The sequence below is a fragment of the Peromyscus eremicus genome, chromosome 2 (genome assembly GCF_949786415.1).
Source record: "Peromyscus eremicus chromosome 2, PerEre_H2_v1, whole genome shotgun sequence".
Lineage (NCBI taxonomy): Eukaryota > Metazoa > Chordata > Mammalia > Rodentia > Cricetidae > Peromyscus > Peromyscus eremicus.
In genome coordinates, this window is record NC_081417.1 from 77,735,618 (window position 1) to 77,749,687 (window position 14,070).

General features: G+C 41.1%; 1 protein-coding gene and 1 long non-coding RNA gene across 3 annotated transcripts in view; one reads left to right on the forward strand and one right to left on the reverse strand.

Moving 5' to 3' along the window:
• The window catches only part of Lpar1 (lysophosphatidic acid receptor 1), a 124,081-nt gene that overhangs the window by 40,279 nt on the left and 69,732 nt on the right, over positions 1-14,070 (reverse strand). The window lies entirely within an intron of this gene.
• Positions 9,388-9,963, forward strand: LOC131903678 (uncharacterized). Its single transcript, XR_009377563.1, has 2 exons — positions 9,388-9,598; positions 9,699-9,963. It is a non-coding gene; the product is annotated as an uncharacterized LOC131903678 (long non-coding RNA).

Sequence of the window (14,070 nt, forward strand, 5' to 3'; positions counted from 1 at the left end):
AAAGGTACATGTGTAATTTCTGATAAGCAACCATACAGTTCTTTCATTAGAAAGAATCCTTTATTTATTTCCAGGCAACTCTAAATAAAAATTAAAAATAGTAAATAAGTATATTAGTTACTTTCTGTTGCTGTAATAAGCCACCATGACAAAAAGCAACTTGTGGAAGAAAGAGTTTATTTTGGCTTATGGTTCCAAGGGGAGAGTCCATGAAGACAGTTGGAGCAAGAAGCTGAGCGCTCATGTCCTCAGGGCAGACTCAGAGTTCAGACATGCTATAGAGTGAGTCTATGAAATCTGAAAGCTTGCACCACCCCCCACCGCCCCGTAACTATTTTCTCCAGCAAGAATGTACCATTTCACCAAACAGCACACCAACTAGGGGCCAAGTGTTCAACACCTAAGCCTATAGGGCACATTTCTCACTGAAACCACTATAATAAGTTAAGCCCTTTCTGGGCTTAAATTTATCATCAGGATAATATGAAAACACAAAGAAAAAAAATAGGTTCCCATCTAAAATGTGTTATTTCCTGTGCACATCAAGATTGCTTTATAAAATACCCAATGAAATTCCATTAAATTTGATGTCCAATTGAATTTGAAAAGATGGATAACAAATGTTACCTTTTACAACAACCATGTGCTAACAGCAGACTTCTCAGAACATATCCCCATCATTAAACCACATGCTTGTACAAGTACCTCATATGCAATAATTTTATTTACTAAATTAGACAATCCAGATATATGAGCATATGTGCATGCATGTGTGTATGTACCCCAGGTACATACATATTGAGTCTATCTGTATCAGAAAATCAGACATTATGATTAGTGTTCCAAAGATCTGAAATAAACCTCTAAGAATAGGACTGTGCATCTCTAGATATAACAGCTGTCCTAAAATTCTCTTGCTGTAATAATGATAAGGAAAATTGATTACTGACATTCTGAAATCCGCAGTCCCACACAGCCACAACAGCCTGTAAGGTACCACAGTAAACTATGTTCCTATCATGCTTCAGATGTAGGTGTCAAGTTTTCACAGTAATGATCTTCCTGGTCATAAAACACATACAGGTCACTATAGATCCATTCCTATTCTCCATAGGATATTAACTTGCTCATGTAGAAAGTCATCCCAGGGGCTGGAGAGATGGCTCGGCAGTTAGGAACACTTGCTGCTCTTGCAGAGAACCCAGGTTCAGCTGCTAGAACTCAGATGGCAGCTCAAAACCACCCTAACACCAGTTCCAATGGATCCAATGCCCTCTTCTGGTTTCCATGAGCATGAGGCTTGAGCATGGTACACACACATACATGCAGGCAAATGCTCATACACATAACATTCAAATTTTAAAACCTTGAAAAAAGAAAGCTATTTCATTTCTTCTAGACTAGTACTCATTCAAAATCCACCTACTTCATAACTATTTGATACTAATCTACTTAGAGTCTAATATATATTAAATTGAGAGAATAGGTTATAGTAGTGCAAAATATGATGATTTCAAGATACTGAGTATCCATGATAGACAGATGATAAATAGATGATAGACAGATATATATATATATAGATAGATAGATAGATAGATAGATAGATAGATAGATGGATAGATAGATAATAGATAGATAGATAGATAGATAGATAGATAGATAGATAGATAGATATAGAGAGATAGACAGATGATAGATAAATAGATGATAGGTAGATAGACAGGTAGGTAGATAGATAGATAGATAGATAGATAGATAGATAGATAGATAGAGAGATAGAGAGATAGATATAGAGAGATAGATACAGGGAGAGAATACTTTACACCAGTGTAACATATAGGTAACATGAGAATAAAAAATATTGTTTGACCATTATGGAAGATTCAAATTACATCTTCAAGAATTTATATGGAGAGTCATAACCCTAATAAAGATTATTGTCATATGCAAATTAAAAAATAATTACATTCCTAGGGAAATGACTGCATTTGTTTTTTTTATTAAACTCAATATGTAAAGAATATCTAACAGAAATAATTCCTTCCCCTACATAAGCTTGGTAAGCCTGGAAGCTTCATATAAGATGTAATTCCAACTCTATACTTTTCCAGACATTGCCCAGGTGCAATGTGACATTCCTACAGTCCTTGTACATGTTACCACATTATACTGTTTTATTTGCTATATTATTATCGAAATTACTGAAATGGGAGTCTGTGAGAACAGGTCCTATTTTCACCGGCCTCTTTCTTAACAGAGGGCTTAGAAGACCTTCAGTTCATGTGTAAAAATAAAATATTATAAACAATTTTGAACTGGGCCTTGGCCTAACAAATATCCTCGGCAGTCAGGATATGGAACTCCTTTGTGAGAACCACCTTCTGACAAATGTCCCTTGAGTAGTCAATGAAACTACACTGAGTCTCAGGCTACACGGATACATTTCTATTGTAATGAACCAATCTACGCATGTCCCCTGAGACAGGGTTTATTCTATTGTCCAACAGTTCTGTAGGGTTTCACGGTATGAGACCTCATCTACACGATACCATCATGAAGTGTCCAAAGTGAGTCTCAAAGGAAAGTGTGAGGTACTGGAAAGCAGACAGGCTTAATTCTTTTCTTCCTAGAACAGTGACAGAAACCACATTAAAGGTCCCATAGGTGGTCACACTGTGAAGTTGGGAGCAGCTGAGGAGGGCACAAGGTCTCCTGATCCTATCTGTAGTGCTTCGGACAAGAAACATCCCCCAGTGTCTTGGGCATTTGAACTCTTGATCCGCAGGTGGAGGGACTGTTTGGGAGAGGTTTAGGGGGGTTAGGAGGTTTAGGTTTAGCCTTCTGGAAGAAGTACCTCACCAAGGGTGGACTTTGATTTAAAAAAAAAAAAAAAAAGCCCTGCCTTCTTCCAGGTACTTCCTCTCTCTCCGTTTTGTGCTTGGGGTTGAGATGTGAGCTCTCAGCTTCCTGCTCCTGCTCTACCATGACCTCCACTCTGCCACCACCTGAGAACTCTTATCCCTCTGTCACAATAGCCAAAAAAAACTCTTTCTTCTTTACGTTGTCTTCAGCCACAGTGCTTTATCCAGCCCCAGAAAAGTGATACACTGTAAGTCACATATCTGACAGTTTGTCCATGTACTCCAGACTTTCATCACTTTTACCACTCATCAAAGGAAAGAGAAAGGAGTTAGTTCTGCATGGCTTCTGGGCTGCTGGCTGCACGTTAAATATTGCAGATCCACCTACAGAAGACAATGACATTCAAATAGATACTGGCTAAGTGGAATCTTTCTCTCCCAAACATTTCTTAATCCCATTTAAATTTACCTATGGGGAGAGAAGCAGATCAAAACTGTCATTTCCTTTGTGTGGGAAAGGCAAAGATACTCACAATGAGATGTACAACCTACTCCAGAGCCAGCTGCTGAATAAAACACAATGGTCTTTTATACTGTGTCAGAGAAATGAAACACTGCCATTGTGTGCAATCGTGGGTTTGGTGCGTGGGTAGTTGTGGACATGAGCGTGTCTGAAAAAGATGGAGGGACAGTTGCTTGTGTGGCTAAGACTCACTAGCCTGGGACACCTTCTTTCCTATAGTAAGTGTTCTCTGGGACAGGCTGAACAATGTGCTTCACATAAAGAAATCAGTTCCTATATCCCTAATTCAAAACAGAGGTTAAGGGAAGTTAAAGTCATTTTCTTCTTAGGTCCTGGTAGCTTGTGGTGAGAAGCCAAGATTCAAACTGTCCCATCTCACTCCAAATCAAGTTTATAACCCTTGGAAACAGTGATTCCCACCTTTGTCAAAATCACCAAAGTAAAGGAATATGCGCATTTTTTATTCCATTTAAGGATGGGAAGGAATGACCTTAGTTAGCATTCAGTGTCTCAGCTTAAGAGGCCTGAGTCACTCCTACAGACCTAAAATAAGAAAGAGCTCCATGAAGGATGGTCTGTCCACACCTCAAAAGGAACTCTGTTGGGTCCATGTGGTCTGGGGGTTTTGTTTCTGTTTGAATGTTTCTTTGGAATAAAAATATTGGAATGGAGATGGGCAACAAAGAATACACAGAGCTGCTGTCGCAAAGGTGTTTGCTTGGGGCTTGGGGCTTGGGGCCGGGGCAGCGTTACGTCTGCAGAGTGTCTCTCCTGGCCACCACTCATAGAGTCAAGCCAACCCAGGGACTGGCCAAACAATCAAGGCTCTCATGAACGATCCCTCAGATTCTTCTTCAAAGAGGCCTTCACAGGGATGCCACTGGAACCCAAGGACACTTGAGGTAGCTTTAGTTCCCTGCCGCAGTGCAGGATGTGCATGTAGCTCAGTCACCTGTGGCCAGGAAAGAAGAGACTCTGTGTCTATTCCCTTCTCTGAGCAGCAGGACCAACTGGGAAGTCCTCCTTCACTGCCACCCGGGTCTCCATAAGAAAATGTCAAAACTGACTTCTCAGAGATGATGGTCAATAAAGGCGCCACAGCGTTTAATGCTCAACAGAGCATCATAATGTGAATCACTGAGAAGGAGGCACTTTGTACAGAGAACAAACAGTCTCTGTTTTTGTTCTGATGCCCTTCCTAAGTTTTCCACTAGAAAGATCTAGAGGTTGGTCATCCTATCCTCAACACTCTTTTTTTTTTTTTTTTTTTTTTTTTTTTTTTTTGGTTTTTCGAGACAGGGTTTCTCTGTGTAGCTTTGTGCCTTTCCTGGAACTTACTTGGTAGCCCAGGCTGGTCTCAAACTCACAGAGATCCACCTGGCTCTGCCTCCCGAGTGCTGGGATTAAAGGCGTGCGCCACCACTGCCCAGCTCTCAACACTCTTATTCATAAAATTAACAGAACCTTAAGGAATCTTGAAAATCAAACTGGCCAACTTATCTTATGGGCAAAGGTAGAAAGACATGAATGAACACAGAGAGAGAGGATGTAATGTGCGCATCATCACCCAGATAATCAATGCCAGCATGAGGAGCTGAGGCAACCAAGCTAGTGAATAAAAGTGAGAACACACACACGTGAATAAAACCATTAATGCTACATTGTTACTAAGAAAGTCAACACAATTGCAACGTATGTCAGAGCTACAAAATAAGCAAGCAATTCAGTTCTGAATGTCATGTGTCAAAGCCTCAGGTCAGAGAATACCAGCTAGTTACAATGAGGCCAAATTCAAAGAAGCCCTTCCGGTGGGATCTTGCTACCTTCACAGCCACAATGATTAGAGCGGGTTCCAGCTAGCTACACAAATACATTCTGGTGTTCAGAAAGAAGGAAAGGACAGAAAATGTAGGTGGCACTGGGGTGCAGAAAACAATACACCTATCAGTACACTGGACCCTGGTTTGGGTTATGTGCCAACTCAGAACGAAATTATTCCATGTGAGAGCTTCACGCTCTTCATTTGAAAGATGAAGGAGGTAAATGGAATGGTTTTTTAAAGACTCTCTAAACTCTGAAATTCCGAATAAGGACAGACATTTGTCTTCAAAAATAAATAAATAAATAATTCTTCCTATTATTTTATGTAGTGGAACAAAACTAGTGTGGACCTTCACACTTGAAAAGCAAAGGACAGGAAGCCAGGAAAGTATGCACTTGAAAAAAAAAACAAAAACAAAAAACAAAAAACAAAAAAAAAAAAAACCATATGTGCCTCGTCTCCTAAGGATGTGTGGGGTCGTACCTGTGGTACCAACCAGCCAGTGTCTGCTTTTGCTACCATAAGTATCTTTATTTGGATCACAGTTTGTGTACTGCCCTGCCTGTAAGATCTGATGCTCATTTTTACCTGCACTTTAGCATTTCTTATCACTCACCCTAAAGCCCAAACTCCATAGTATGTTTTGAAGGTTACCCTCATCTGGTCAATACTCTATCCAGCATATCCACGGCATGCAAATCATACCTGACTGCTTTTAGTTTCCCAAGGGTGATAACCATTGCTCACACTACCCCCTGCCCCCCACCAGCCCCCCACCCCAGGCCTCCACACTACAGTATGACAAACTCCTCTTCTACACCTGTCAAGAATCCACTCAAGGTAAAGTGCATGACGCACAAGCACGAGGACATGAGCTTGGATCCCTGGCACCCAGGAAAAGGCCCAGTGTGGTGTCACACCCCTATGATCTCAATGCTGAAGAGGCTGAAGAGGCAGAACTCAGGGGAACCTTGGGCTTGCTGGCCAGCAAGTCTAGCTAGTCATAAAGCTCTGGGCTCAGTGAGAAATCCTGTCTCAAAACATAAGGCGAGGAAGCAATTGAGGGAGACACACACTGTCAAACTGTGGCCTGTGTATGTACACACATTTATACACATACACAGAGAGAGAGAGAGAGAGAGAGAGAGAGAGAGAGAGAGAGACAGACAGACAGACAGACAGACAGACAGACAGAGACAGAGAGACAGAGACAGAGAGAAAGAGACAGACAGAGACAGAGACAGACTATGAATCTACTCAATATTGTCTCTTCTGGGAGTCCTGCCCTCCCTTCACTCAGGGCCCCCCCATCCCTACCAAAACAAGGACCCAATTGCTTTTCAGCACTTTCTTAGCTTCTCCAACATAAGCACTACAAAGGATTGTCCTCATTGGTCTGCTTACCACTTAGCGTATTATTAGCACTCATCAGATTCACTGAATTAAACTGAAAGAACCCAAGGTCAGCACCCTGTGGTGGAAGTGCAGGGAATCCATCCCTACAGCTGAATTCCATTTTGCCACTTACAAAGAGAAAGACCTTCCACAAATTACTCACCATATACTAACCAGGCACTTCAAGGTAAAATGGGGGGAAAATGAAACTTTCTCTAATAGTTAGTCTAAACAACACTTAAAAGTGGTGGTGAGTGTTGACTCTGGCACAAAGTACCTATATAATAATGAGTAATCTATCCTTACTGGTGGCCACTGGCTTTTGAAATGGACCAAACTAGAAAAAAAAAAAAATATTCGTTTTGCCAAGAGAGATGACCCCAACGCCCTACATTTATTCTACTTTTTATGCCTCTCAGGGATCAGATGTCAAAGCCTCCACACCATCCCCAGGATTTTCCTTCCTGAATTCTGGTTCTCCTCTTGGCTGATTGTCCTCAGTAGAAGTGTCACCACAAATAACAGAGTAAGAAAGGAAAGGACTCACATCCTAAGACAGCCTGTGGTCAAATAAGGAAGAAGGCCTCCTCTGCCTGAGTCACTGGGGGAGCCGACTCAAGGAATTCTTGGTAAAATGTCAAGCAGATGGAAGCCTGACCTGGCGGGTGGGGGGAGAGGCGCTCCCTAGCTTCACACTGAGACAGGGAACGGGGAGTCAACTACCCCTTGAACAACACATTCCCTCAGTGAGAAGCAGCTGGTTTATGGATGCTGCAATACCAAACTACAGGAAACAGTGAACAACACCTGACTCCCGAGGGTCATTAGAAGAAAGAGAACGAAAAAGAATGCAACTTCAAGTGTTTCCCCCTGGACACAAGGCAAAGGCAGGGTTTAGCAGTATCAAGGGACAGTATTAGGATCAACACAAAAAGCTCATTGGCCCGCAAACTCTCCTAGAAGACACGGTATAGTTTTACTCTTGAAAGGCAGCATGATATGGAGGTAAAACACACACAGATCATTGATCCCAAGTCATGAGTCATATGAAATTCTAGCTCCTACACTTGCTTCATGTGTGGCTTCAGGCAAGCTATGTAGAGTCCCTAGACTTCCGTTTTCACCGCCAGGGAAAAGATAGCAAATTGATCATGGTACCCATGTTCTTCTATAGGGTTGTTATTTCCAAATCCAAACCTCCAAGGTAGTCTGAGTGCTGGACGAGCAAGTAATGCTGCACACATTTGAAATGAAATTCTTACTAAGACCTAGTACTCACTCAAAAGCAGCTATCTACACACTCATGCTTCCCAACCGATGCTGCCATTGTAAAACTCCAAGATGTATCTTCTCTAGGCACTCAGTTGTTGACCAACAAATGCTTGTTTGAACATGAACACTGAACAGGTCTAAATGCCATAGACCATTCTCATACAGCAAAACCAAAGGCTTTTCCACACAAGTGATAAGTCAAAGCCAGCCCAGAATAAATCAAAATAAAATTGACTTGTTATTAACTGAACACCCCAGTAGTTAGTCATTTTCTAGGCTGTTCATATTCTAATGAGAAGTCATGGACTATTAGCCAGTTGTGGTGGGGCAGGTCTTTAATTGAAGCACTCAGGAGGATGAGGCAGAAGAATTCAAGGCTATCCTGGACTACATGGTGAGACCTTGTTTCAATAAAAAGCTGGCTTTATTTTAAACTTATGGAACATAATAGAAATATAGGCAGGTGTGTCTCCCATTATAGTTGATATATTATAGTGATATGATAGTGAATTCACTAAGGCTCTCTCTGCTCTTCCATCTTGAAAGGTCAGGAAGTTGCTTTTCCTACCATATCCATCCATTCATTCATTTAACAATTATTTGTTCAGTACCTATGTTGACCCAGACAGCTATATAAGACTACATAGAGCATTCGATAGAACAAAGCCTTCGATCCCGCTGGCCTTCCCCAGGCTGAAAATCTTCATAGATCATAGTTTTCAGATATTAAAAAACATCTGTGCAAAAACCAAAGTCAAAAATCCAGATTATCAGTCAATTCATTTATATAATGAGATGAACGTCAGGCCAATGACAATGCTCATTTCCACAAGATGAACCCAAGTTTTCCAAATAACCAGACCCACCCCTTCCAGCAGGAGAGTGAATGGGACAAGAGACATTGGGCATCACTGTGACAAAATTCTGACTGTTCTGGGTTGTGAATTTTCTATTCTGAGCTTTCTACCATTCCCCCATGCATATCCCATACATCCTCTCTCTCTACTTTTCTCAAAAAAGGTTGTTACTCATTTACTGAACTCTATTCTCTAAATTACAATCATATTCCTATCTTGCCTCAAGTTATTTTCACACATCATTCTGACTGGAGTTTTCCATGTTCTAAAATATCTTCCATTCCCTGGTCACAGAATGATTATTATTTATTCCAGAGAAAGGTAACTACATTTGGTCTTTGTGGAGACTGACACTACTTCTGTTACACACACATTGGAAATTTGTGTGATGGGTGGTGGTGGTGTTGCTTATGGTGGAGGAAAAACAACCCAATGAGGCACAAATGTTAATTTTACGTGAATCATTAAGTGCAGTATGTGATGTGGATATGCTGGATCTTATGCAAAGGTCAAGATTAAAGCAAGAACATGGTGGGTTCATAGTCCAAATACCACAGTCATTTAGTGCACTGTGAACTGAGCAGTGACATCATAATAGAAGAGACACACACCCATGTCACAGTGACCATCAACATTTAGATGGCCAGCAAACAAATGTCTGAGTCATGACGGAAGCAAAATGTCGCAGGTTATACACACATCTCACACACAGACCGTATCGATGGTAAACTGGAATGTGTTTTCTTCAGATCAGGTGAAGCTGTCTGGTGGTACAGAGACACTCAAAGGCTTTGCTGGAATTAAACAAGGAAGAAGCTGTTCTTGTGCTCACTGGACTTTGGAAGGAATTGGACACCTCATGTCTGAGGTGATGGTGTCCCCAGTGAGGATGCTTCTTGAATGTTCAGTTAGTTAGACAGGGGTTCAGGTGGGCTGTTGAGTCTATGGCCTAAATCTCATTCTCACAGGTCTACAGCTCACACTCAATACAGCCATAGAGGATCATCATGACACGCTTGCCCTGACCCAAAAGAACAGGGTGAAGACTCTTTCAGGGACACTAACTTACTTAAAGGTAATCTGTGCTCCATCTCCTTCCATGGACTAAAATGAGTGAGAACCACAGTTTCAGAGATGCCACGTAATCCCAGGTTATTTACCTCACTGTGCTTTCCAGAGAGCAGAGGATTACAGTATCTTTCCACTCAACTCCTGTAGCAAAGATGAAATCAAGTTTGTTTGTCTGTGTGTTTCATTGTTAGGGATCTAATCTGCGATCTTAAACCTGCTAGAAAAACAGTCTACCTCTAGATGCCAAATGAAACCCTCAGTACCAGGAATAGGTTATATCTAATTGGGTTGTTAGCCAAGGGGGCCCCATGGAAATTCCCAAACAACCCAGGATATTGCCAAGACTATTGGTTGATCTTCACAAACTGATAGTAAGTCTCTATTGCTGAAGACAACATCTACACAGCTCACTCAATAGGGAGAAGTTGAGCTGGTGCCTACCTGTGGTGACATTTTATCTGTGCACCCCAGTAAAGCTTATCCTTGGATCAGAGGGAAAAGCCAGCCACTATATTAAACATAGAGGTCAGGCAGTGGTAGCACACGCCTTTATCCTAGTATTCAGAAGGCAGAGATCCACCCGGATCTCTGTGAGTTCAAGGCCACACTGGGAACAGAGCCAGGTGTGGCACACACCTTTAATCCCAGTGCTAGTTAACCATAGAGGTCTGGAGGTCTGTACAGACAGACAGGAGGTGATAGAGCTGGGCAGAAAGAGGAAGTGATGTAGCTGGGTGGAGAGGGAAAATAAGATGGCAGAGCACAGAAAGGTGTATAGGCATGAGTATATACCTATATATCTATATACAGTAAGTAGCTCTCTCTGGAGGCTGAGGAGCTGATAGAGTGAGGTTGGCTGTGGCTTGTTCTATTCGTTTGATCTCTCAGTTTTCACCCCAATATCTGGCTCTGGGATTTTTATTTATAAGACCGTTTAGCAATTCATCTTACACCTACCCAGAGCTTTCATCCCTACTGTCTAGTGTTCATGGTACTGGAAGGTACTTGGCACTCTAGTGGAGGAGAGAGGTAACCACCTCCCAGCTACAAGCCCTTCAGTCTACAATGATCATCTGCCTACAAGACATGCTGATGCAATAGTGGCACGAAAGTTGTGGGAGTAACCAGCAACTATCTGATTGGAGTTAAGACCCACTCCATGAGATGAACCCATGCCCGACAATACTCAAGTGGCCAAGAGCCCTAGACTAGATAGGCCACGGACCCAGGGGAAAACCATGTACTCCTGTTCTGCTAAGGAAGTGCAGCAACAAAATGAGTCCTACTGACATTCTGATAGACTCATAGATCAGTGATCATGAGAGAAGCTTCCTCCTGCAGTAGATGGGAACAAATAAAGAGACCCACAACTGGACAATGTGCAGAGAATGAGAGACCTTCGAACACTCCATCTTAAATGGGATGTCTCCATTAAACCCCTCCCCTCAGGGCTCAGGGAACTTTGTAGAAAAGAAGGTGGAAAAGTTGAGAAAGCCAGTGGGGATGGAGACCACCAAGAAAACAAGGCCTTCTAGACACAACACGCACATATGAACTCCTGGAGACTGAGGCAGCATGCACAGTGCTGAGAGGGGAAAGGACACAAGCCCCATCCCTTACCCAGAAACTATCTCCAGTTGACAACTGCTCACAAAGGAAAAGTTAAGTTTTCTCCAGCAAAGTCTCACTGTAGGTACAAACCACACTTGAGGGCAGGCCCCGTGCTCAGAAGCAGATGGCCAACACAAAATTAACTCAATAGTATTTTTAGAGTGTTGTTGTCTCATAATTCTGTATCTGTTTTTGTTTGTTTGTTTCTTTTTAACCTTACAGGTCTTTTGCTTACGTACTATGGTTTCCCAGTTGTGTTTCTATGGGATTTCTGTGTGTGCAAGTGTGTGTGTGCATCTGCATCTCTACATGCTTCATGTGCTGTCACTTGGGCTCTATTCTTTTCTGTTTGTTTTCTCCTATTCTTTTTTGTTTTTTAGTTGCCTGTTTATTTTCTGATGACAGAATGAAAGGCTGTGGATTTGGGTGCGGGGAGAGGTGGGAAGGGTCTGAGAAGACCTAGAGGAGGGGAAATGACCAGAATATACTATATGAAAAAATATATTTTCAATAAAAAAAGTAAAGGAAAAAGAAGAGAAAAGTTACTCTACCACACAACTGTATCCCTAGCCACTAAAGAAGCTATGGTTTGTTTTTCTTACAAGGATTTTGTTGGTGGCATGTTTTGTTTATATGGGTGTGCTTTAAGATTAATAAATGTGATCAAACATTAACCTCAGTACAGTCTATGAATAAGATGTGATTCAATTAGGTAATTATTTAAACAAATTATCACCAAGTGAACTTTTTAGTTTCTCTGTACCCCAAAAGACGTGTTCTCCAAATGTCTTTTAGGTGGGTATATCTCCAGGTGCCATCCCAGTGCCTAGAACTTATTAGGTTTCTATAATTATTTTCTGAGTATGTAAATGTATACATATATTCATACTGATCACTACTGTGAGTTTTCTTTAATATAGGAAAACTTAAACTTTAAACTTAAAGGTGAAAGTTATTTCAGTTTAAAACTGGGTATGGTAATTCATGCCTATAATCCCAGCACTCAGGAGAGTGAGGCAGGAGTCTACAAGATAAGGTCAGTGTGGGCTGTACATAGTGAGTTCAAGGTTAGCCTGTCTCAAAAACTGCTGAGAGTGAGAGAAATAATTTTCTTCAAGGATGAACTCCCTAATGGGTTATACAGTACAAAGTGGTCATAAAATGATATATATACAAGAAACATTAAAGGGACTGAACAGGTTATATTAATATATTTAGGCATAGAAAGATAGATAGATAGATAGATAGATAGATAGATAGATAGATAGATAGATAGATAGATAGAGAGATAGAGAGATAGAAAGGTAGGTAGATAGATATGGATTAAAATATAGATTTTAATTTTTAAAACCAACAAGAAAAAATTTGAGTTTATAGAAAGAACATTATAGCCTTTATCTTGAATTGTGAGTTAATGTCTATTAATATGAAGAGAAAAGTAATTTTCCAAAACTAATTTTCATAAATATTACTACCATAGATTTCCATAAAACTTTGATCTATTTGCCTACAATTTGATAAGAGTTACAGAGAATCTTCCCAGCTTCTGCTACAGACCCGGGCTGCTCTCCACCATGGTCAGAGAAGCTTCTTTCCACAGTGAACAGCAGTCAATGGAGAGATGCAGAGCTGGTCCCAGTGCTGAGAATGAGATCCTGAGTGCTCAGCCCTAAACAGAACATCTGCCTTCACCACCAAGGCTGAGGGAACGTCACAGAAGAAGAGGAAGACAGAAAGTAGAAGCCAGAGAATAGAGATGGCTGCTGAGGGATGCTGCCTCAGCACATGATAGGGCTGTCTAAACCATGACCTCACAGCAGCAGTGGCTACCTGCACAAGACCTTCACAAGGTCAAGACAGCCAAAAGGGTCACAAGATCATCCTGGCATAGATGGGTAGATGATCTTCAGGAGCCACTCCATACTGAGGAGCTATTGCTCATGGGTAGTTGCCAGGGGACGAAGAATCATTGTCTGTGGAGGAACTGAATACTGGTAGGTTTCCCATGCCCCACATCCATGCACACTGGACTTAGTGGGTTGTCATAAAATTAAAATAAACAAACAACAACAAAATCAAAGACATAAAGTTAGGAGAGGCATGTTGGGGAGATATAGGGAGAACTGGAGGGAGAGGTATGTATGATTGATTATATTTCATTGTATACATGAATCAAATTCTCAAAAATAAAAAACATAATTACAGCATATAAATATGGACTAATAAATAACTATGTAGGAAAGCATAAAGGATGTTCATATCAGATAAAGCACCATCCATTTGAATATCTGTAAAACAAAGACCTCAGGGCAAGAGTCTTACGATGTGGACTCTAATAAAATCTTTTTAAAGCTCAAAGAAACCAGTCATTCTGAGGCTTATGTTTGCTTTGATCTTGGTGGTTTGGGGCTTTGAATGTTATGGAATTCTCAATTCTAGGAAAAAAATCTTCTATGGAATCTTTCATTTCATCATTTACAGGACAGCACTGAGACCAGTATTTAGCTGGTTCTATAACTATAGAAAGAATGGTAAGCTGGCATTGCCATAGACATTCAAAATGAAATTTCCCTGTTCTTTCATAATGCTGCATATATACCTGGTAAATATTCACACTCTGGTTTACCACTATCATAAATTAGTGTGGCTACATGACAA